The sequence below is a fragment of the Tenrec ecaudatus genome, chromosome X (assembly GCF_050624435.1).
Source record: "Tenrec ecaudatus isolate mTenEca1 chromosome X, mTenEca1.hap1, whole genome shotgun sequence".
In the NCBI taxonomy this organism is placed as follows: Eukaryota; Metazoa; Chordata; class Mammalia; order Afrosoricida; family Tenrecidae; genus Tenrec; species Tenrec ecaudatus.
The window spans coordinates 95,291,988-95,318,749 of NC_134548.1; the positions used below are offsets into that span (position 1 = coordinate 95,291,988).

Below are 26,762 nucleotides of genomic sequence, written 5' to 3' on the forward strand. Positions count from 1 at the left end.
TTAGTAAGTTCCTTCAACATGGACTTTTGGTCCCTGTTAACTCCTCCTGTAAGACCACCATATTACCAGTTAAAAAGAAAGATCGTCTTGTCGGCTGGTCCAAGACCTCAGGATAATAAATGAAGCAGTGGTCCCACTGCACCCAGTAGTGCCAAACCCCTATACCCTCCTAGAGGAAATCCCCAGCTTCACACAGAGGTATAGCGTCCTGGACTTGAAGGATGCCTTTTTCTTTATTCTGTTGGATAAACAGCGCCATTTCTTTTTGTCTTTGAATGGAAGTTAGAAAAAGGACAGTCACAGCATTTCAGTTGGACCGTCTTGCCAATGGGCTTCAGAAACAGCACCCATTTGTTTGGACAAGTCCTAAGCCAGAACCTAGCTGGCCTTACTCTAGAGGGGGGCCCAGTCCTACAGTATGTAGATGACCTCCTCATCTGCTCAGCCACTTGGGAAAAGTCCATTGCCCATACAGTATAAGCTCTAAACTGCTTGGGAGAAAGAGGTTACAAAGTCTCCAGGGCCAAGGCCTAGCTAGTGCAACAGGAGGTAACGTACCTGGGACTAGTTTCATCAAAAGGAAAGAAAGGGCTCTCCTCAGAGCGAGTAAGAGCAATTGTGGAGCTGCCTGAGCCAGAAATGCGGAAATAACTACGGGTGTTTCTAGGCCTCACAGGGTTTTGTAGAATCTGGATCCCTAACTACGTACTCCTAGCAAGACCCCTATGTGAAAGCCTGAAAGGGAAGAGTGATCTAGAACCCATACTGTGGGGTATGGAGAATAAGGAAGCAGTAAACCAGCTTAAGACTCTTCTGCTTCAAACTCCAGCGCTGGGTCTCCCAGACCCTGCAAAGAAGTTTTTCCTGTATGCTCATGAGAGAAAGGGGGTGGCTCTGGGGGTGCTGGTTCAGAAGCTAGGACCTCAGCCTCAGTCAGTGGCCTGTCAAAGAGGTTAGATCCTACCTCAGCAGGCTGGCCACCTTGTCTATGAGTAATAGCTGCCATGGCCCTCTTGGTCCAAGAGGAAGTAAGATTACCATAGGAGGAACTGTAGAGGTCCTGACTAATCATAGGATCTCCGAAGTGCTACAAGCTAAAGGCTATAACTGGCTTCTGATAGCCACCTCTTTAAGTACCAGGTTCTTCTTATAGAAAAGCCTGATGTTACTATCCAGACTTGTAGCACACTCAATCCAGCCACATTGCTCCCTGATCCAGGGGAAGACACTATAACCCTTCATTCCTGCTTTGAGCTGCAGTCTACTAATAACCTGCCACAACCAGACCTCAGAAACTAACCGCTGGCGGTTGCAGACTGTGTGGGGTTCTCAGATGGAAGCAGCTTTGAGATTGAGGGAGAGCGCAAGGCGGGTTATGCCACTGTCTCCCTTGATCAAGTCATTCAAGCTAATCCCCTGCCCCCGGGAAAATTCAGCCCAGCTGACTGAACTCATAGCCTTAACCTGGGGCCTTGAATTAGCAGAGGGTAAAAACTAACTTTATTTTCTGACTCCAAATATGGGTTTCTGGTTCTCCACACTCACTCTTCTATCTGACAAGAAAGAGGACATCTCACCACTCAGGGAAGCCCATTAAGTATGGGAGCCAGATCAAGGCACTCTTGGAAGCTGTCCAGGAAATAATTCTTCAGAGTGATATTGGACCTGCTTTCATCTCCCAAATCACTCAGGCAGTCTCCCAACACTTGGGAATAACTTATAGTCTCTACTGAGCCAGGAGGCCTCAGTCTTTGAGGCAGGTAGAGAGAATTAGCCAACACCTGAAGTTAACCCTTAGAAAGCTGACACAAGAAACTCAGATGAGCTGGAAAGACGCACTACCCATAGCTCTGCTGCGTCTTAGGATTGCCCCACGGCAGCCTACATGTTTGAGCCCCTAGGAAGTTTTATACAGGTGGCCTTTTCTTATAACAGAGCCAGCTATAGACTCTGAGGTAGCCTTAATACAGAAATATGCCACCCAAGTAGCACAATGTCAGGAGTCATTCCATCAGTTTGGGCTCACTCAGACACAAGGGGAGGAAAAGCTACCATCCTTGTGCCAGCCAGGAGATCTAGTTCTTATAGAAATTTGGAAGGATGGGTCTCCTAATTCCCAGCTCCAGCCAGTCTGGAAAGGATCTTTGCCAGTAATTCTCTATACGCCCACTGCAGTCAAAGTTCCAGGGCAGAGTGCTTGGATCCACCATACATGAGTGAAACCCTGGAAACCCTCAACATCTGACCCCTCCGAGGCAGAGGCTGCAGACGAATACTCCTGGGAGCCACTGGACAGTCTTAGGATGTTATTTCATCGCCACCCCAGGACAGATGAGGGCTATACAGACGACTCTACTTCAGACCCATCACAGCCTTTAGGCCAGTAAATGCCTTTACCCGGACTATGCTATGATTGATAGTCCTACGATTTCTATTGATTTCCCGTGACACTAACCTAACTTCTAGGGCACTGCCACCTCACAATCTTAATATTGTCTTACTTAAACTTTTCACCTGTATGTCCGTTTGTTTGTTTTTCCAGAAGTTCTCAGGTTACCAAGGCCTCTGAACCAAGGGTGCCAGCTCCAGAACCACCATATCCTGGACCACCTCGACCTTATCCATCCTGGTCCCTGAATGTACAACCCCTTCTAATAGAGTAGGAAGGGTATAGACCCAAAATCCCACTTTGCCCCTTTTGTCAGAGGAAGTAGCTAGAGATTTCGTCACCCAGTACCCCAAATATTTGGGTCCATATCTCTTCAGGGGGGAATGTTGGTAGTCTAGTGAAGGACTGGGACGTCCATTCGCATGCCCAGAGGTCCCAGTTACAGAAATAAAGCTGTAGCACACTGCACATGCTCAGAGGTACAGGTTTCCCGCCAGGTACATGTGGGTGCGTGCTGCAGCTGGATTGGCCCACCTAGGCCAGGTGAATTCAAGTCAGCTAATGGGGTTGACCAGGGGTCATCCACCACGCCTCCCCATGGAATAATTGAAAAGGCAGGAGCTCGGAGTCGACCATGTGACTCTTTGAGCAGTTTTTAGGCGGGCTGCACGATCTGGAGGAGCCCTGTGGGTGCCTGTGTATACCTGAAACGTCTTCTAACTCTCATAAAACTCACTTGGATCACAACCAGGCTTCAGCGTTAATTCTTTCTCATGCGGAGCCAAGGACAGCGTATATCTCTCCTCTGAGAGATCTAACAAAAGGTATATATTTTCTAAGTTGGTTTGTTTCATCAATTATTGAGTAACATATTAACCAATTCTGGGAAAGATCAGACAGAAAGATAGCATCCTAACCTAGTAAATTTCAACAACTGAGATGGCACATAAAGTCAATCTGCATAAAGGTGGATCACAAATCCAAAAATCACTTGCAAGGTAATTAAGTTGTTAGCAATTTGACCAATTCTTCAGCAGATTGTGGACCTAAAGATTATTTGGGAATAATTACAAACTCAGGATTAGAAGGGACTCATGCATAAATGAGAACAAAATTACATTTACAAATATAAAAATGATTGCATAGGAACAATATGGATAATTTTATACCACAGATAAGTTAGAATTCATGGGAAAAATTCTAGAAAGAACCACATTACCAAAACTGACTCAAAAGAAAAATAGAAACAAGTAAATCAACAAAAACTCTGGACCAAATATCTTCATGGATAAATTACTAAACAAATATTATTCCTTTATTAACTTAAAAAATTAATAAAATGATAGAATAATTCACAACTCATTTAAAGAGGTCAGAATTACCATCATACCCAAAATAAAGACAACAAAAGAATAGAAAAATATAGGTCAATATATCTTCATATAGATACAAGAACCTGCACCTTAGATATTATTGTAAGTTTTGCCTGACCACCAACTCCCATTGTTTGTGCAAATAGTGACCAGTCATGTAAGATTTACTTAATATAAGTGAAAAATCCAGGTATTTAGCTATGTAGTTACCCTGCACTTGTACAAACTCCCTTTCTCAATAGTGTTTTAAAAATTAGTATAATGAGCTAATCAATGACACTATAAAAAGAAGGTCTTTATGCTCCAGGGAGATGATCAATAAGAATCCCTACCATAATTAAATAAGCATGTCTCTAAAGTGAGCCAGAGGGAGCTAAAATAAAACACAGACTCATCAATATATTTTAAGCATGCCCTTAATCCTAACTCCAATATAAGAACAATTAGTTCTTAAGGCATGGCCTCCTTGATACTCATACTCATGAAATAAGCACAGAACATATGGGTACTATAGCAAAGTGTGGTGAAGAAATTACATTGTGTCCAGCTATCAGATAGAATAGTCTCTGTGGTCTTTAAGGCTTGTTTCCAAACATTCAACTAAATGAGCTGTCAAATTAGTCTACATGAACAAAGCACACCTATATATGTGATCCAAGGATTTTAAATTATGTAATCCAAATTCAAAGGAAGGAATAGTATCAGATCTTAAATTGTGAGATCCTATATTGCAGAAGGGTATGGATTAAAGTGGCATCACAAAATACATTTTCAGGATCTACATGGTGTATAAGCCTCTGTTCATTTCCCTCTGATCATAATTGAGGGATGGGAATAACTTGCTTATCAAACAGAGAGTATTGGAGAGATGACTATAGTAGATTAAAATGCTACTCTAATCTGACTTTAAAGGTTAAAACCTTGTCAATTGTTCTCCCCTCTAATATACTTTGGACATTGTTTATTAATATTTTCTCTGAGTTTTTTATATCTATCTATCTATCTAACTAACTATTGGAATTGATCTCCATTGTACTTTGTCATTGTGGATACCCTTCTTGAATCTTTGTTATGCATTTTTCTATGTTTTTCAGTATATGAAACCCAAGATAGATGAAACTAAAAAGACAACAGCTAGAATAAGAGTCCTTGGTGGGTACGCTGGGGGTGGAGTTAAGGAGTAGCTTATATCAAGGAGTACAATAAGAAAGAAAAAAGTTTTGAAACTGATTTTGGTAGCAACTGTACAACACTGCTTGATGGAATTGAACCATGGAATGATATGCTGTCTGGATTAGCTCCTAATAAAATGTTTTGAGGAAATAAAAGAAATAAGTAAAGCAGTATTTTTTGCTTATGGCACCAATTTTTAAGGGTTCTAAATAATAAATGAGTATAGCCAGGTTGTAGAATATGAGATGAATATGTGAAATATGTTTTATTTATGTACAAGTGAACAATTAGAAAGAGAAATTAAGAATATATTTAAATTAACAATATCTAAAACAATAAAATACTTAAAGCTAGATTAATAAATATTAGAGACATATAGAGAACAATTAAAATATCATAAAAATAGAAAAAGTAGGTAAATGTAAAGATATCTCATATTCCTGAATATATTTGATGTTTAAATGATTTTACATAGGAAAATACACAAGGATAACCTTTATCAACACTCTTACTCAATATTATGCTATTTATCTAGAAAACAAATCAGCAACGAAGAAGTAAAATTCCCACTTTTAAGATGAAATAATTCCCCAAAAAGATGAAATAATTCTGTACATGGAAAATCCCTAAGACTTGACAAGTAAATTGTTGAAAATAATTGAAATATCCAGCAGCATGGCAGGGTACAACATCAACACACAAAAACCAATTGGACTTCCATACATCAAGGAAGAGAACTCTGAAAAGAAAATCAAGAAATTCTTATGAATAAACCTAACCAGAGAAACAAAAGACCTGTACAAAGTAAACTAAAAAACACTTGTATAAGAAACCAAAAGAGAACTTCTTAAAGGGAAGAATGTTCATTGTACATAGATAAGAAGACTTATCATCGTGAAAATGTCAATACTATCCTAAGTAGTCAAAAATATAATGTACCCAAATCCAGATCCTGAGATCATTTTTTTAAAAAATGAGGGGGGAAACTAGTCATCAACTTTATTCGGAAAAGTAAGAGACCCAAAATATGCAAAGCAGTTCTTGAGAAAAGCATAGTAGGAGCTCTCTATCCACATGACTTCAAAACACAGTCACAGTAGTCCATACAGTATATTACTAATACAGTGACAGATACATAGATCAATGGAACAGAATCCAGAACTCTGAAATAATAGCATACACTTCCAGACATCTGATATTCAACAAAGGGCTAAAATGCATTAAAAAGGGGGAAGAGATAGTCTTTTCAACAAATGATGTTGGCTGTGTTGGATTGTCATTTGAAGAATGAAATAGGATCAATAGCTCATTCCATATACCAAAATGAACTCAACATGGATTAAAGAACTAAAAAAAAAATCCTTGGACTATTGGGATCATCAGTGAGAAAATAGGGACAAGCTTAAGGGCTCATTATAAGCCCTAAGAACACCACCAAACATAATGTAAAGAACCATAAAACAGAAAACAATCACTGTGACAATCCATCTCCTTGTGGTCCTTCCTGTTTTGCACTACCCCACCCCTTTACTAAGCATGATGTCCTTCTTCAGGGACTCCTCTCTAATGACAAAAATGTTCCAAATATGCATGATGACATTCCGCCATCCTTAACTCTAAGGATCAGTCCGGCCTTACTTATTCTAAGATAAATTTGGTTGTCCTTTGGGCAGTCCATGGTGTCTTCAATAATTTTCACCACAATTCAGACACATTGATTCTTCTTTGGTCTTCTTACTCAAAACCCAACTTTCATAGGCATACGAGGCAATTGAAAATACCTTGACTTGGATGAGATAGACATTCGTTCTCAAAGTAATATCTTTAAGTCTCAACATTCTAATAAGTTTTAATGCAACAGATTTATCCACTGTAATTTATCATTTCTTCTCCTGACTGATATTTCCATGTGCATCGATCATAAATCCAAGAAAGACAAAATTCTTTACATGTGTGTTAGTCCAGGTAGACTGCAAAAACAAATCCATTAAAACTCATATGTGTTTAAGAGAGAGTTTTACATAAAGGGTAATTGTACATTAAGAAAGCATACAAACCCAGTCCAGTCCAAGCCCATAAGTCCGATATTAACCCATATGTCTGACACCAATCTATTAAGTCCTGTTCAGACTCATGAAACACATGCAATGATGCCAAGTGCAGGATGATCACAGGCCAATGGGTAGAAAGCTTTGTGGATCCAGTGGCAGTAGAAGCATCTCAGCGCTGGCAGGGGTCTCCATGTGTCTCCTACAGTTCCCAGGACACAGGGTCTATCAGAATAGTGGCGTTTGTCTTGTCAGTAGACCACCACCAAGTGAGTGAGTCAAGAGAGAGAGTCTCTCCAGTCTCCAAGGAGGAAAATCAGGATTTCCCAGAATCCTCAGGAGAAGGCCATGCCCACCCAGAGGTCTCATTGGTTATATCCCGGCTAGACTAGACTCCACTCCTTCACTCTTAATCCTATCAAGTCCCAAACTGACACTGGATTGTGTAACTCTCACAGCATTGATAGCAAAGTTTTAAAAAAGAAGAAAATGCTTTTTAAAGGATTTTTAAAAAGAAAGTAATAAATGCTGAAGGCGGTATGCAGAGATTAGATCCCTCATACATTGCTGGTGGGGCTGTAAAACAGTGCAACCTGTAGAAAGAAGTACAGTGCTTCTTTAAGTAACTAGGAATAGAAATGCTCATGAGCCAGTAATCCTGTTACAAGGTATGTACCCTAAAGAAGTCAGAGCCATAGCATCAACAAAAACATGTACACCCATGTTCACTGTAGTACTACTCACAATAGAAAGAAGATGGACCCAACCTAAGTGCCCATCGATAGAAGAATGGATAAAGTTTTGTTCATACACATACTGCAATCGCTGAAGAACAATGATGACGTTGAAATACCTCATGATGTAGATTTGTAGAACATTATACTGAATGAATTTTGTCTATCACAGAAGGACAAATATTGTATGTGACAACTGTTATGAAAAGAAAAAATAAGATGACAGTTTTCATACCAAGATATGCAGACTTTGATAGTTACCAGTGGTGGGAGGGGAAGGCGGCTGATGGAGGAAAGTGTACATGAGAGAGTAAAGAGATCTTAACTTGGGTGAAGGGAAGGATAGTATTTTATAAGAGAATGACGGGAAAATAAAAGGGGGGTTAGGGCAAACTTTTGGGAGATTTGATAAGTAACTTACTTATTTGAGTATAAAAAAATTATTATCTGAAAAAAGATGATCTGAAGTGCAAACCCTCACATGATTCATAATAAAGTTTCTTTCCTTCTGTTTTTAAATGACTTGTTCTTAGTCAGTCCTGGCCAAGTCAGTTCTGACTCATGTTCCTTCCTTTATAATTGCCATGTGCTCTTGGGTTGCTTCTGACTCATAGTACTACTGACTCATAGTGCTGCTGACCTTCTCTGGGTACATAAGAGGAAAAAGAATCCAACTCAACATTTGCTCAAGGCTAATCCACACAAAATATGTCAGACGTGCTTCCGTAAACATCCATTCTATCACTCTCTATTTTTCTGTTTGGTTCTATAATCTGTGTAATACTCACACAGAACTCACAAACAATACTATAATGAGGCTTATAAAGGACATTTATAGTTTATAACACATTAGACACATTTCTTTTGTCTACGACATCTTTTTTTCAGCCACGCTGGCAGGCATGACCCTTTGTATCTTGTCCTTAGCATTTCCCAAGCATGGTCCTGTAGACTCTGCCATGCTTGGGTAAGTGTTACAATTCCTTTAGTATAGTGATGTCCCAAACTCTCAGGTTCCTTGCTCCTTGAGCAAGGAAATCCACTTCTCAGCTCTGTGTTAAGCTGTGCCCTCAGTGCCTCTGCCGTGGGCATCCTCCACTAAGTAACTCTTCTTCCTTGAGGATCATGGAATTCTCTCCTCCTGTTTCTGAGATGGCTCACTTTTTACCCACTACAATGAAAAAACTGACCAATTCCCTCTGATTAGTGTCACACACTCAATTTTCATGTTCCTATCCATTCACCTAGGGCCTAGATGAATAAAAAATGAATGAATCTAGGAAGAATCAAAAACACTATGGATAGAGGAGCCATACCAAGTAATTTCAATTTACTACAGTAACTTTATTTATAATAGGTTAAAACAAAACAAACCAAAACACTACTCTATCTGGATATACAGAGCTCAAAGAAATGAGTTTTGATGGACAAATAGTTGTGTCTGATATGATACAAAAGTGTTCTATTTTTATTCGGTTTATTAACAAATTATGGAATCTGGGAATCAAATCTATAGAATCCAGAAGTTAGTGAGAAGTGTTTTACACATGATCATAGAATAAAAATAAAACAATAAAAAACATCACTGCTATTGCATTAATGCCAACTTATAGCAAGCCTATAGCCTAGTATAGAACTGCACCTGTGAGTTTCTGATACTGTAACTCTTTAGAGGAGCGAAAAGCCCCATCCTTCTCCATTGAACAGATTTCTCATATTTGAATAACAACTGTCCTGCCCAGAATACACCATGACGCTACATTGAGTTCTCTATGACTTCTACTAAATCTTTCAAAAGGCATGCCAGCAGCAATACTTCCACCAGCACACCTATATTCCCACCACTTGCGATATAGAAAAAAACTTATCTAGCTTCATTAGCATGTTCCTTGGACTATATCCTACTCTTTTTATCCTTCAAACATTTGCAGATTAGAAAATCAAACTAATACCCCTGATCGTTAGCAAAGCATTTTGAGTGGTTTGGGGATTTTGCCAATAAAATATTGTGTACATCTACTTTGAAGATATTTGAATTGGAGAGAAGGGCACTCAAAAAATCAAGCAATTAGTATAAGACAATTTCTTTTTTATTCCATTTGCTATAAAGTCTTTGAAGGCTTTCACTTTTGTCTTTCACAGTAAGTTAGAAAGTCATTCTCTGATGACTATTTTAAATGAACATAAAAGAAAACTTTCATATGGTTTAATTAAGAGTATATTCAAAATACAAGTTACTATTTTAGATAATGCAGTGTTACAAAATATTTGACTGCTAACCTCACTTACAATTACCACTGACAGATGTCTGAAAACATATTGACCCCTAAGAAACTATTTTATAATTTAAGTGTGATTGATAATTTCAATATTTTATTTGACTAAAATTTCTTTTACATATATTGAGAATTGATTGATGGTAAAATTAAGGGATAATGTGAAAAAAACTTCAAGTAATAAATTGGGTGCAGATTTGGGTAAAACATGCAATAAACTCCGTAAGCAGCATAATTTCTAAATATCTAACAATATACTAAACATATTTGACTATGAAGGAGAAAGGACCCTGAATATATATACATATATATCTATATCTATCTCTATCTCTCTCTATCTCTCTATATCTATATCCATATCATATCCATATCCATATCTATATCTATATCTATATATGTATCTACATCTATACACACACACAATCCCACAATAGTTATAGCAGCAATAATACTTGTGGAATAATTTCAATACATATTTCCAACATATGGAGACTATATTGACTTATTACATCTTTTGAATTCAGGCAAGTCATCTTTTTGCAAACAGAGATTTCAGCCTCAATTAAATTTAGATTCAGTTGTAACTTAGGTACTACAGGTCTATTTCTAAAGAAGACTTCTCTATCAAGCTACCATTGCACATGCTTTCTTTTTTGGAGAAACAAAAACTACTCTACTCACAAGTTTTTTCTTTGTGGGAGGTGGCGGTAGCGAGTGCCATCCCCAGAACAAAGATCCCTGATGGCATATTGAGTTACACAATGGGCTGCTAACCAAGATGTCAGCACTTGGAATCCACCAGCCACTCAGTGGTGAGAGAAAGACGACGTTCTACTCTTGGCAAGCTTTACAATCTCAGAAACGACGGGGGCAGTTAGTTCTAGTCTGTAGAATGGACTCCACAACAATGAACTTGGTTTGAGATCCCCCAGAACATCTATTAGCAATGTGACTTTCCATGTCTAAAGCGTTATTTAGCAATAAGGCTGCTCTACTGTGTATTTCAAATCACGTTATAAACACTATCATTGTTAAGTTGAAAATAATTAACACACACACAAATAAACCCCTACACTGAAATTATACCATCTTTCTTAGAATAAATATATAATGCCTGCCCAGATAAATTTCTTTTGATAGAAACAGAATCAGGTTTCTCTCTCTCTCTCTCTCTCTCTCTCTCTCTCTCTCTCTCTCTCTCTCAGCTTATCTCTTACTCATTTTTGTTCTCATATTATACAATATATATTTGGCAGAATATATTAGCTTAATTCTAGTTTAAATGGAAACAAAATGCAAATGGCGTTACAGTGCAATGGTTGGTGCAATATACTTGAATAGTAGTGGATTTTAAAGTGCAACATATAAGGCAACATGAACAACATTTAAGGAAGAGATTGATGTAACCAATATAAGCACATAGTTTTAAGGTATTGTATAATCAGATTAACAATCTTGGTAAAATCTTCTTCAGCAGCAAACTTTCTTATGTAGTCAACAGGGAATTCATGACAGAGAGAAGACAGAAGTATGTTGATGTGCCTATCACACATACCAAACCAAACTAGATGAATTATAAAATCCACAAAGGTTATGGAAATTCCCAAACAACAAATTCCTCTTCTGTATAGAACTTGAAAGGAGGGAAAAGAAAAAAATAAAGGAATAAAAAGAAGTCAACATTTTTGTTGATTTTTTGTGTGTGACATAAATGTATTGTTCAAAATGGCAGCTGCAGTTTAATGTATTCTCTAACAGCAATACTCTTCTCATGAATTGCTCTACGCTAACAAATTACATTTGAGTGATAGGTTATGTATGTACTGAGCTCAGTAATGAATTTCTGTGAGACGTGAATGTGCTATTTCTTTTTAAAATGAAGCAAAAATTAAGTCTTAGATAAAACACACAAAAGGAAAATAAATATATGCAAAAATTAATAGCTACATTTGCCAGCATAAAATCATAGACTAGTGCCTCAACAAAAACACTACATAAAGTAGCTATGACATTCAAAATAGTTTACTTTGTACGTAATCATTTTGAAGCATATTCTTATCTATAAAAAGCATTAAAGCAAAAGGTAGATTTGATGTTAAATATGAAAAGACACTTCAAAATAATAATCTGAAAATATACTTCAAGAATATTGTTTTGTTCAGCAAGCATACTTTCAATCATGTTGTTAAATATGTTCAAGTATATTGTTTGGCAATATTTCTATTTATTGTGTCAATTGATTTTTAAATGAATTAACCTTTTCTTAACCATTTCCTCCCAATTATCTTATTCATCAGTATTTGTCTTCTTGAAAATAGACATTTTATATTTCAATGTTATGCTGAAAAATCCTATGTAATAGTGAATAAAATATATTATGGGATAAAATTCCAACTTCAAAGTCATTGTGTGAAGTAGTAAGTCATGTCCTTACTGCATACCAGGAGTAATGAAAAAACCTCCCAGATATTTGTCAAACTATTCACTGTGATTTGGTTGAAAAGCTAAGGGGTTTGTGGACTAAATAGATTTATGATCAAATCATGTCCTACACTATGTACTACATTGATAACTCTGGAGAAATATTTTTAATCATTTATAGAATTCCCTCCACTTTGTAAAATGATGCACTTCTCCCCATATTTTACAGTTCTTGTCACATACCAGACTCTTTATAAATCTTTGTTTTTAACATTTCATTTTACCATTTTTACATTCTTTTCCCCTCAAAAACAGTTTATGGGAGTTGATACAGATATCAGATGATTCCATAGTTCAATCATATCAAGCAGTACTGTACAATTGGCACCACAGTCAGTTTCAAAACATTCTTTTTCTTCCTAAAACCCTTGATATCCGTTCCCTTTTACCCCGCGAAAACTATACCCTCTGGAAGTTGTTATTCTACATGCTGTGCCAATAGTTTAATCAATACTGGGTTTCATATATTGAAAAACAAAAAACATATAAAATTTCACGAGGGTGACCCCCAAGGAGATAATATATCTGAAATAAAACCCAACATGAACAAACAAAACAAAATTCAGAAAATTTTGAAAACCAGAGCAGGCCTAATGTGCATCAGAGTGGGGATCAACTGACAAGGCCAACATTCCTGGACTTATGATGAAAACAACCCCATATTATAAGGACTTCAGTTTTATCACTTAAATTAATATATGTACTCCGGTTCATGTTTATTTATTTTTGGTGTAAATGTCCATAGAGCCAAACCTACTCCCCTTACACTTTCTAGCCATAATGATTAATTACATTGGTTATATTCTTCATATTTTGTAAATAACCTCAATATTTCCTTTCAGTTGTTTCACTTCCATTTACTTAATATCTCTGCTCCCCAACATTTTCAACTTTGCCTTAAAAATAATTGCTAAGTTTGAAATGAGAAGAGAGTCACCAGATAGCAAGCTCTGTCATCACATCTGCATGGCCTGGAGATAATTCATCACATAGAGATTATTGCTGTAGAAAATCAGACACCTAACCTGAAATGCATGTGCTTCAAAATTATTTTTGTCCCACTTCCATATATGTTTACTTTTCTTTTGTTTAAAATTCCTTTCCTCTGTCGGACTCCTGGTCCCTGTGACCAGCCACCACTAGTACACACTTAGAAGCCCTATCCTGCCGGAGTCCAGCTCCAGGAGGGTTGAACTGGATACCTGAAGGAGGTTTGGAGTCGGTGAACACAGATGAGACAGACATGAGAGATGTTATGGTGGAAGCAATCTCTGCTTTCCTCCCAACAGCTTTATTTATACCATAAAAGTTTTGCAAAGCACGACATAAAAACAATGCCTTTTGATGAACAAATGTACTTTTTTCTGTCACTTTCTGTTCTCGTCGTGGTTCTTTCTTTCTGTACTGTCACATGCTATTCTTGATTGAGCTGTTCAGAGAATTTGGTTAGACTCATGTCCTACTCACTGACCTATATTTTTGCTCACAATGATTCCTTTCTGGTTGAGTAACTTAACATAATGAAACTACCTCATGTGCTACTTCAAAGCCTACCTTATTCTAAAATTATCTACAAACAGAGTTAAATGCTTCTCAAATATTTTCCTTTATAAGCTCTCTTATGGTAACTGTTCCATAGTCTGCCTATGTCTCTTTTACTTTTTATACTCCTGAGATACTATGGGGGACCAAACCATCTGATTCTTTGTCCAAGACTTAATGTTTCCCATTTTGTGTGTTTTCTATTAATGTTAACCATTCTCTCTCCTTCTATGTAAGCCTCTGTCCAAGGTATAGAAGCATCAGTTGGGGGAGGCAGTCTATAAGGTCCTCTGTATCAGGGAGGCCAAAAGAGTCTCCCACAACTTAATCTGGATGGAATCCAGTGTCTTTTTGGTGAGTTTTATTTACTCCTCTGACCTCAACTTTTTTATTCCTCACTCAATTCCCACATATCCTTCTCAAAATTCCCAAAGATGTCTTGATGTCTATGCCTCTCCAATGCCTCAGTTAACGAAAGCCCCATCATATTGAAGCAAGTTTTAGATCTGGTTTCATTCGTACTTCTCATGACTGCCCTCAAATCCACTGCAGGTGTGCATCCACTCCAGGTCCATCCACTCCAGGTCACAATGCACAAAATTCCCAAGAATGACTTAACAACAGTAAATATTTGAGGGATGTTGGAAACCTTCTCTGGAAAGCTCTGCTCTGCAGATGCTCCTTTCACCAGGCTGGACTTTGCTAGACAGCATGGTTGGGATGGCTCCCAACACTGTCCCAACTCAAGCACCCATTTTCCCTAACTCTCAAAAACCTGGGACCCCTGTGTGGGAAATGGATGACTTGGCTGGTTTGGCATGAAATCCCCTCACAGTACAAATAGTGTAACTTCCCACTTTTTAGGATCCTCATAACCACTTCTGCTCCTTTACTCTGGGAGACCCTCTCCCAATTCCTGCTAATCTAGCTCATTCACTTGATGGATAACTGATTGATTGCTCCTCCCTGCCAGCAGGGAAGATGATGACCACAAACCACGGACACGTATTTCTTTTTGGCTACTGCATTATCCCGCTATTATATATTGCATCCAATTAGTTACCCTTTAGACTCATCAGGACTCTCATCTTGAGATAGCAACTCTAATGGATCCTTGCCTGCCCACTCAGGCAGCCCTCTCCCACGCCAGGCAGACTCCTGTCTTTGGGTCACAATCTGCAAGTAACTCACATATTTGACACTGGGGGAACCAGGCTTCCCTCAAATCAGAGCAAGGTTCTTGGATGCTGGCTTCCACATCCCCTTCTTTTTCAGTGGGGTAATCTGTGTCCCACTCCAAAATAAAAAGCTCTCTCACACAGGCACATGGCTGTGGCCATCTCTCCTCTATCAGACAGGATCAAGTTGGTCAGACACTATGATTACATTCCATCCTCCAAGAGCACAATAGCGCACCAAGCCTTGATCATGAAGGAAGAAATCTGAGAACAAGTAGAGAGAGTTGCCCTAGGACAAAGAGAAAAAGATATTAGTACTCTGAGGTCCCAACCAAAAATATGCATGTATCTTTGGTTCTCTTCCCCTGATGCTGAGGCACACTTCTAGCATTTTGCCTTAAGCTGATCCCTGCATACTTTTGAACCTTAGGTTTCTAAGCATAATCTCATGGCTGTACTCATCTCCTAAACAGGAACAGATGGGACAGACCTTCCCACCATATGATTTTCTCAAGGTACTACCCTCTTCATCTGAGAGGCAAATCCATAGGGAAACTGAAAGAGTGGCCCTCAGTAAAGGGGCTAAGGTTTTTAAGCTCTAAGAACCACTCATCAAAAGACACCTCTTTATCTCTTTGGTCATCAACTTGATAAATCTTCTTTCACTTTACCATAACCTGATGTGTTTACTAACTTACAGTCTTTGCTTACCTCAACCACCAATTTGCTTACCTTACCTCACTGCCACTACCTCAAAACCTCAATTTCCCTTTCCTAGTGACTAACATTTACTAGGACCCCTCTTAAAATCCCTTATTTCAATATATAAAATATTATATTTACCCAGAAGACCACCTATTATTACTCCTATCACATCTCTATTATCATTTCCTCCTCATCTCCACACAAAACTAATTTCAGCTCCTACTAGTACTTTTTCTGTGAACCGAACAACCAACCCCTCATACATAACTCAGAAGCCTGCACACCCCTTACAGCTTGATCTCTATGCTTCCCAAATAATATCCAACAACAGTAACCACTAAAAATCAATAAAAAAAACAAAATCTAACTATTGAAAATCACCCAAACCCAATGGAATACACTGAAAAAGAAGCTCTGAAGGTACCAGGAAGAGAATATAGTAGAATGAGGATTAGTACTGTTAAAGGTATCTGGGGACTAATCCTGTAAATGAAGAAATTGAGATACTAATATCCTCACATCTTAAGGAAATCCAGCAGCTAAACAATGAAGTAACATAATTAAAAAGCACAGTGCACAAACTGAAGAACAGAATGGAAGAATTGAAAAATCAAATCAGTGAACTCAAATACAACTATTTAGTCTACAGCCAATGAGAGAACACTCAAACTAAAAAGAAAAAAGCAAGGAGAGAAACAATCAAATAAAGAAGCAAACTACACCATGAGGAGAAAGAACCTACATCTCATTGGAATATTGGAACAGGAATAAACAAACAAATCTACAGATAATATAAAGAATTCATGGTGAAAAATTTCCCCAATATCGCATAGGAGCAGATGATGATCCAAGAAGCACATAGAATATCAAGCAGGTTAGACTCCAGGGAAGAAAATAAATAAATAAACAAATAAATAAATACAGTAGTCAAATGATCCAACTTCCAGAAAAATGAGAGAATTTTTAAAGCAGTTATGGGAGTGGGGGTGGGGGTGGGCAAAAAATAGCTACAAAGGAAGGTGGATAAGGATAAGATTTCATGCAGGCAAGAAGACAATGTAGCAATATCTACTATACTTTGAATGAAAAGAAAACTGTCCAAAGTACATAAGGACTTGAGTGACCTGCCTGAAGCACGCCATCTTTGCATCTAAGGAGCATTCTGGCTGCATACTCCCAAGGCATCTAAAGTGGAACTTTCAAATAATACTAAACATTACCGAAAAGAATGGATGGTATCTATAAAATGAACCATTTGCTTATTTCAATCCTTATTATATTTTGGATTCTTTAAAAAGAAGTTTGGATGGTGATGAGATAATTTTCTCTTGTAATTACTCATTAAAGGAATATATTTTCTCTAAGGGCTCTAAACACTACGAAAATGACTGTCCAGCAGTATTTCATTTTAGAGCAATGACCTCAATTGGCTAGTTTATTGAACGTTTTTATTAGACATGGATCTGATATATTGCCAAATGCCTTGTCTGCATCCATTAATATGGCGTGGTCACCAATTATGTTGTTGAAAAAATGTATGTATGATTGTTCAATCATCACCACAACCAGTTTTAGAACATTTTCTTCATTCTTGTCTTTCTATTTTCTTTTTTTTTTAAATCATTTTTTGGGGTTCTATAACATTGCATACAGCATATTTGTACTTATTTTGCCATCATCATTTCCAAAACATTTTCTATCTGAGCCCTTGGTAGAAGCTGTCTGTTTTCTTTTTGAATGAGGTTTTCATCTATCTTGTTATTGTCATTGCTGTTGATTTGCTTTTGTTTGGTTGGTTCCTGCTTGTGTTTTGCATGTTTATCTGTATATGAAATCAAGGATTGGTAACTCTGTAGAGGCAGTAGCTGGTTTAATAAAAACTAAACAAAGAAAATAAAAGAAAACTGTCAACCAAGAATCCTATATCCAGCAATTCATTAAAATTGAAGGAGAAATAAAAGTATTTCCAAACAAAGACATATTTATAGAATTCATAAAAAAATGAGCATTACAAAAAATATTAACTGGATTGCTTTGGTCAAAAAATCAACAACACAGCTCACAAACATGAGACTGCCACAATGTTCAACACCACCCAGAAACCAACACACTGAAAACACCACCCAAAATAAAGGATAATGCTCCCCACACGTACATACACATACAAAAACAAGTACCAAACACAAATACTAGAAAGTGACAGAAACTAATCCGCATTTGAAAATATGAGCACGGGATGTTCATTGACAACAAATAAAAGGCAAAGAATAGCAGACTGGATTAGGAAACAAGACATCAATATGCTGCTTTCATGAGACAGACATCAAACTCACAGACAAAACTGAGAGTGAGGTGATTGTGAAGAATCTACCAAGCCAATGACAACCAAAAAAGAGGCAGGATTGGCAACATTAAGATAAAATTATAAAACATAATGAGAGACAAGAATGAACACTACATAATTGTCAAAAATGAATGTGAAATGAGCAATAGGAAGAACAAGAACATAATGGAAAACACAAGGAAACTCAGAAACACACTACTTAAGAAGACTGGTTATTAGCCAAAAGAAAAAAATCAATAATGATACAATAATATACCAAAATCAATGAGACACAGAAAAAGCAGTTATCAGAGGACAATTTATAGCAACCAGTACACACATAAACTAGAACAGAAAATAATTTTCATCACTTTACCACATTTTCAACAATTAGAACAAAAACACCAGCATAAACCCTATAACAACAGAAGGAAAAAAAAACCTTAAAATTAAACAGGAGAAAAAAATGAACTAGAAATCAGAAAGGCTATAGGAAAAATCAACAAGAAACGAAGTTGGCTGTTTGAACTGCTAGAAAACTTATCAAAGTAAAAAAAAGAGAAGATCCAAATATTGAGAATTAAAAATGAAAAGAGTGACATCACAATAGATCATAATTAAATAAAAAGAATAATAACAGTATTGTGAAAGATTTTATTTTAATAATTTATATAATCTAGAAGACATGGGGAAATACCTAGAAATACACCCTCTATCCAAATTAATGCAGATGAACATAAAAAAATACCTGAACTGAAACATGACAAAAGAAGAAATAGACAAGTTCATTAAGAAACTTCCAACCTCAAACAGCCCAGGACCAGATGGTTTGAGAAACACCTTCTAACAACTATTCAGAGAAGAGTTGTCACCAATTCTATAGGCTATTCCAGAGTATAGAAAGGGAGAGCAATCTCCTAAACTCAGTCTGTGAAGCCAGTATAAATCTAATCCCTAAACCAGGTATATTAGACAGGGTTCTCTAGAGAAACAAAACCAGGACACTTATGATTTATATATATTTATATAGATAGATAACAAAATATAAACAGCTAATTATAGAGCAGTACAAAATGGCTCAGTGCAACTCACTTCCATGACATAGCTAATTCACTGACAGTCCTTAAAGTCTTGAGCGCCGCTGGATGCAAGTCAAGGAAGTAGACAGCTGAGTCCTCTGGTGAGCAACTCAGGCTATCCGGCCACAGGCAGCAAACAGCAAGGCACATCATCAACAGTAAGCCAGATGAAAGGGTCTGACAGTGCTCAGCTGAAGCGACGTATACTCCAGTAGTGTGGCAAAGCAGGTCTTGAATGAACCTCAAATTACAGCGACACAGTCCTCGGGTTAGGTGTACCACAGGTAGTGTAGCTGGCAAATTGAGGCAGAGAACAATCTAAGGCAGCCACACACTGGTCTGATCATCAAAGAGCAAGAGACAAGAAAGTTGAGGCTCGAAGAGCCATTTATCTCTCTGCTCTTCAATTAATCCCACTTATGTTCATTGGACAGGTTGGCACAATAAACCTAACTATAGCACCAGGCAAATATGTCACTAAGACAGAAAACTGCAGACCTATATCCTTTATGAACATAGATGCAAAAAATTCTCAGCAAAATCCTGGCTAATAGAATTCCACAATGTATCAAAAAAATAAGTAATGTTGACCAAGTGGAATTCATACCAGATATGCAAGATGGTTCTACATTCAAAAAATGATTAATGTCGTGCAACACACAAGCACTTAAGAATATCTTAAAACCATTCCTAACCAAAGCACTAAATAGGATAGGAAGAGAAGGGAAATTACCCAACATAAAAAGGCCATATATGATAGAACTACTCCAAAGCCCACACTCAATGGGGAAAAACCTTACAGTGTTTTCCATGTAAAGGATGCTCGTTATCTCCACCCCTATTCAACATTCTTCTGGAAGTCTAAGAATCATTAGACAACAACAAAAAATTAAGGGAGTATGAATGGGCTAATGATCTTGGGAAAAATTGGATACCCATGTGCAGGGAGAATGAAATAGGACCCATACCACACTTCATGCACACAAATGAACTCACGATAGATCAGAAATTACCTCTATGCAAACCCCAAAGCTATCAGGATAATCGATGAGCAAATTGGGACAAATGTTAGGGTCCTACTGCAGGGCGTGTACAGGCTACCAGTTATAACAAAGGCAGCATACACAGTGGGATACAAAATAGATGACTGGGTGTATTAACAATAAAACTCATCAAAAGAGTTAAGTGAGAGCCCATGGAATGATATTTTGGACAAAGGACTAATCACTTAAACCTACAGAATTATGCAACACCTCAATAAGAAAAAAAAAAAGTAACTCACTTAAAGGACCTGAATAGACAATTAACAAAGAAGGATATTCAAATGGCTAAAAAGCACATGAGGAAATTCTCTTGTTTAGTAGTCATCCAGAAAATGTAAATCAAGGTAAAGAGGAGCTATAATCTTACACCCACAACCATCTACCAATTAAAAAACACCAGAGATTAGCAAATTCTGGAGAGGATTTGGAGAGCGTGGAAGTCTTACGCACTGCTGGTGGGTATGTAAATACATACAATCATTGTGAAAATCAATGTGGCAATAATTAAAGTAAGTGGTAATAGAAATAATAACATATGGCCCAGTAATATCATTGCTGGGAATATACCTGACACCCCCCCCTCCCCACCACCATAAGCGAGAGATCAAGACCTCCCAGGTTCATTACATCACAGTCCATAATAGCAAGAAACTGGAGACCGTTAAAATTCCTATCAGTAAAAGAAAGAATTAAAAAAATTGATACTTAGACACAATGGAGAACTACGCATCCCTGAGGAAAAAAAAAACAGAGCTGAAACCAGGAAACATCTCATGACATGAAGGGATCTGGAAACCATTATGCTAAGTGAAATTACCCAGTCACAAAAGGACAAATATTGTATGAGACCACTAGTATAAGGAAAAAAATACCAAGATGAGAGCAAACTCTTGACTCCAAATCATGTAATTTGCTAATCCAATTTGTCCAGTAACATGATAGATTACTTGACTACTGCCCAAGAAGCTTACAAGGCCCTCTCTATAATTATATCTTTAAAAAAAGAAAACACTTTGAAAGAGTATACCTCACAAAAGTTGTGGTAAGATTCAAAATCAGGGTAGAGGGAGCTGACCATTTATTTTCTACTATACAAAATGGTGGTAAGGTTACTCCTACCCCAAACCAACAGACACTTTTACTAGAACGATAAGCTCCCTTGATGGGAAATTCAAGTCAAGAGGGGAGGGGAATATGCATGTCTCAGAGAAGACCAAGTGCATTTCTGTTAGTAGAAAAATGGGAAGAACCAACTTCCTGCTGGGAAAATGTGCTTAACAACTCTCACTTAAAACCCAAGTGGAGAATATGCTTGGTATTATGTTCCTAACTGGCCACATAGAGCTAGGTTCCATTCAGCCCACGGGGACCCAGGCCATATGCTATAGACTAATGGGATTTTAGACTCTAATTTTGAGATGCACACTTTCCTTCATAGGCCACATCAGAAGAATTTCATATGGAAATTTCATAAGTGAATTGGACTATACCACAAACTCACTTTTATCCCTTGGATTTAAGGTCAAAAATAAATGGTGTGAGAAGAAATAGAAGATAGCTATAACAAAGATAAAGAACTGGTGGTCATCAGACCACATACTCACTATTTCAAATATCTTACTACTTTATTAAGATACATATTAAGTTGGTAGGTCTGGTTCTGCCACCCGGCCATACATATTATTGAAAGTTTTGCCTTACCACCAGCTCCCATTTTTTGTGTAAATGGTAATCTGTACAAGCAAATAATTTATGCATTGCAGTTTAAAACCAGTCTGGACTGCTCTAATGTCCTTTTCTCAACTGTGTTTTACATTCTATATACTTGGATAAATTAAGGCCACTATCAGCAGAATAAACATGCTCCAGGGAGATGTTTGCTAATGCTTTCTAATATAAAAGAACAATGACACCTCTAAGATGAAACCAAGGCATATATAAACCATAGATATACGAAAAGATTTGGGCCTCACACTTAATTCTAGCCACAATCTAAGAACAGCTGGTTGTTATGACATAACCCTGCTTGACACATATCCTCATGACAAGATCACTAAAGATATGAGTGCTATAGCAAAATGTAATGAATAAGCTACATGGCACCCACCTATCAGAAAGAAGAGCGCTTGGTGAAGATTTCATATATTCTTAATATATAACGTGAATAATTCTGGAGAAGAATATTGAAAGTACTATGGACTCCGAAAAGGAAAAAAAATGTTTGTCATGGAGGCAGGGGTGGCAAAATTTCATCTTACATGCTTTGGATATGCTGTCAGGAAAGACCAGTCTCTGGAAAAGGACATAATACTTGGTAATGTGGAGTGGTATCAAAAAGGGAATAGATTTCAATGAGATAGAATTACATTGAGACTGCAACAATGGGCTCAGGCATAGGAACAATGGCAAGGATTAGGGAGGATGTGCAGTATTTTGTTCTGTTGTCTACAACAATAAAAATTCTTAATATAAATACATAGCAAAAGTGCTTAATAAGATATACTAATAAAAGAGACAAATTAGGGTAATAATACATATTTTAAAGTGATTTCAGAAGATATTTCTTAAGTCAACAATAGAAAAGAAACTCAGGATTAAAGTCATGGGGGCTTCTCTAGCCTAAAAAGCACAAATAAATCTAGATTTCTTTAAAATTTGATGTTAGGTTGCATAATTTTATCCCTTTTGGCAGAAGTTCTTCATTATTTGGTTAGTCCGAGTAGACTAGAAAAACAAATCAATAGAAACGCATATATTTTTAAGAGAGAGTTTTATATAAAGGGTAATTGTACATTAAGAAATCATCCCAGCCCAGTCAAGTCCATGCCCATAGTCCAATATTAGCCCATATGTTAAACACCAGTCTATAAAGTCCTCTTCAGACTCACTAAACACATGCAGGAGTTTCCAGAATTATCCTGAGAAGGCCATGCCCACACAGAGGCCTCAGTGGCTATGACCCAATTGACAGACTAGACCCCATCCCTTCATTATTAATCCGTTCAAGTCCCAAATTGACACCGGATTATGTAACTACCAAAATTATGTTCCTTGGTCAGTATTTTAAATAGTCATAGTTACTTATAATCTAGGTCTTCTGGTCTCAAGGTATAGGAGGCAGTGATTCATGCAGAAAATTAGTCCTGCCATCCAATTTATTCATAATTCTTGGGTTTCCCTGGTTTCTATGTTGTTGTAAAAGAATAAAAGATGGCTACTTGGAATATTTTATGACCCCATACTCTACTCATTTCTCATTATACTGGGAGGTAGAAAATAAACCTTAATTTAATAGTATGTCTATTTATTGGGTTCTGTCAGGAGACCACTTAAGGCCTAAATCAAGAAAATAGAGTTCAAGAAGTGATTCGTTGTCCAATTAGTACAGTAGCTGTATTAGCTTCCCCTCTCTCTCTTTTTGGTGAGGCATGGGTGGTTGTTATTATTGCAAGGCCTAAGCTAACATTTGTCCATTTGCCTCTATTATTTAAAACAGATAATTGATTCTCATTACCTTGGTCATGTTGTGCAAACTCACCCATTTTGGGAGATATTTTTCCTCATTTCTATGAACAGAAGGTGACTACTAACCAGCCTCCCCAGGAACGACGAATATATATCTCTAATATGTCTCTATTTACCTACTCATGTGATTTCATACAGTGCAAACATGCAATAATTGTTCTTATATTCTAATTGACTATTTCAATCAATACACTACTCTTCTGGTTCATCTATTTTGTAAGATGTATTGGGAATTCACTTTTCTTCTTCACTGAGTAATTTTCCATCATTTTTAACCACATCTCATTTATTCATCCATCTTAATGGACACTTAGATTCTTTCTGTATGTTTACTATTGTCAATGGGGCTGTGATGAGCATAGGGGCATATATGTCTGCTTTTGCTCACTGTTCCTAGATCTCTAGGGTTCGTGTATAGGAGTGAAATTGCTGAATAAGATGATTTTAAAGATTTTTTTCATTCAAATTTTGTGCCAGAAGTCAGCAAGCTATTTTCTAATGTACAGTGCCACAGTGTTAATATTTTTGACCATGTAGGCAAATGGTCTCTCTTAATATGTCACTTAGCATGAAGAAAAACAATGACATTTCATACATTATTAGGTTTGGCTTTATAACAATAAAACTATATTTACAAAAAAATAGCTTGTAGACAATAGTTTGATTATCTCTGCTCTAGATATTTATGAAGTCATCAAATTAAAATTCATGTTATTTAAAAATACTATTTCAGTTTAATTACTAAGGCCTTTGCAACAATGGTACCTAAATTGAGATAACAGAATCAAGGGAGAAGATACCAAATTGTTATTATGCCTTTGCCTTATTTTGATTTTGTTTTAAAATCTTATGAGGCATTATTTATATTTTAAGAATCTCTAAGAACTGCATTGATACTTTGGAACTATAACTACTGATACTCTTATAACTAAGTTTGAAAGTGATAAGTATACAATTCCTAAAAAAAAATAAGAAAAAATGAAAGCACACGGAATAGGCAGTTGTGGTAGTTACAAAATTACATGACAACTTAATAAATAAGTGTATGTGATTTACAATAACTTGTAAATCAGGTCACAGCCTGATGATGCCTCTTTGTGGTCTAGGCCTTCTCATGAGGATTCTGGGAACTTCCTCTCTCTCACTGCTTCACTTTCCTGTTCATGAGCCATAAAGAAATTCTCTTCTCTAGGACTGAAAGTTAAAGAGAGCCTGTGGGCAGCCTGGATTGCTTACTAGATGATCACCTGGATCCACTTGTTGAGTTGAAGTGGAAGAAATGCAGCAATAAAAATGGATTGAGTCTGGTCAACCGGGGACCTTCTTCACAGGGACTAGAGGCGAAAATGAGAGCAGAATGACTGATGTGAAGCTTCAAGAGTTATATGGCACATGACCTAGCCCAATTGGGCTAGGGTTGTTGAGAATTTTTGACAGGGCCCGTGACCAAAAGGAAGGCCACTAATGGGCACTCTGGTGAGGTTAAGTGAGGCGGCTCACACTGAGTTGACCAGAAGTCGACCAGATGAAGATAAGATTTTTGAGCCTGTGAATGGATGCATATTGCTGCTGATTTTATTACTGGCATGTCCTGATTTGATATTGCTTATGAATGTGGAATTAAAAGTTTCCAATTGGAAACAAGATTTTTGGCGTCAAAGAAGGTGCTTGTCTGCTCAGAGCACTGGGTTGATGTAAGTGGACAGTATAGAAATTGGATAACCAAATTAGGGGTGGAGAAAGCATGATGTGGCTGGCTTATAAACTTTCATGGGTGGAGGAATACATTGATAGGATTATAGGAGTATGGTGTAAGTGTTCACATAACTGCAATTGTTAAGTATAGAATATTTTTATTTTGTTTCTTGATAGAATATACGAGGCTGGCACATTTTGAGTTTTGTGCATTTTAGTTTTATCCTGTGTGGCAGAGATATGATTTTATTACTTTTTTATTTGGTACAGACATGATCGTATTTTTTGTTTAAAAATTACATATAGCGAAAGAGTTGTGCACAGATGTCAAGTTGCCAAGGGGTTGTCTGTGGTAGTTACATAATTTCACGTCAACTTGATAAATAAATATAGAAGTTGATCCTATCCTGTCAATCAGGTTACAGTCTGATGATGCCTCCTTGTGGGAGTGGCCTTCTCAAGAGGATTCTGTGAATTCTGGGAACTTTCTATTTCTGCTTCACCTTTCTGCTGACGAGTCACTTCAAGTCACTCTGGTGGCAAACAGAGCCCTGAGATGTATCTACTGCCATCGGATCTACAAAAATTTATACCCACCTGCCTGTGATCTTGCATTCTGCATCGTTGCATGTGGCTGTGTGAGTCTGAAGAGGGTTTAATGGACTAGTGTCAGACTTATGGTCTAGTATTGGACTTATGGACTTGATCAGGTCTGGGCTGGAATATATTCTCAATATACAATTACTCTTTGACATACAGCTCTTTCTTTTCTTTTTTAAAGTACTTTTATTGGAGGCTCTTACATCCCTTATCCCACAGTCCACAAATTCATCCAATGTGTCAAGCACATTTGCACATATGTCGCCATCATCATTTTCAAAGCATTCTTTTCTCAATTGAGCCCCTGATATCACCGCCCCATTTTACCCCACCCTCCCCTGCCCACCCTCCCTCATGAACCCTTGATAAGTTATAGATAATTATTTTCATATCTTACATCATCCTCCATCACCCCTTACCCACTTTTCCATTATTTGTACCCAGGGGAAGGGGTTCTAGGTTGATCCAGGTGCTCGATTCCCCTTTCCCCCCTCCACCCTCTCCTAATCATCCTGTTATCTCTACTCTCCATGTTGGCCCTGAGGAGTTTATCTGTCCTGCATTCCTTGTGTTGCGGGCTCTTATCTGTAGCAGTGTG

General features: G+C 37.4%; 1 pseudogene; it reads left to right on the forward strand.

Moving 5' to 3' along the window:
• The first annotated feature begins 774 nt into the window (after window positions 1–774).
• LOC142433541 (transcription factor Spi-C-like) overlaps window positions 775–26,762 on the forward strand; it is a 73,426-nt pseudogene continuing 47,438 nt past the window's right edge.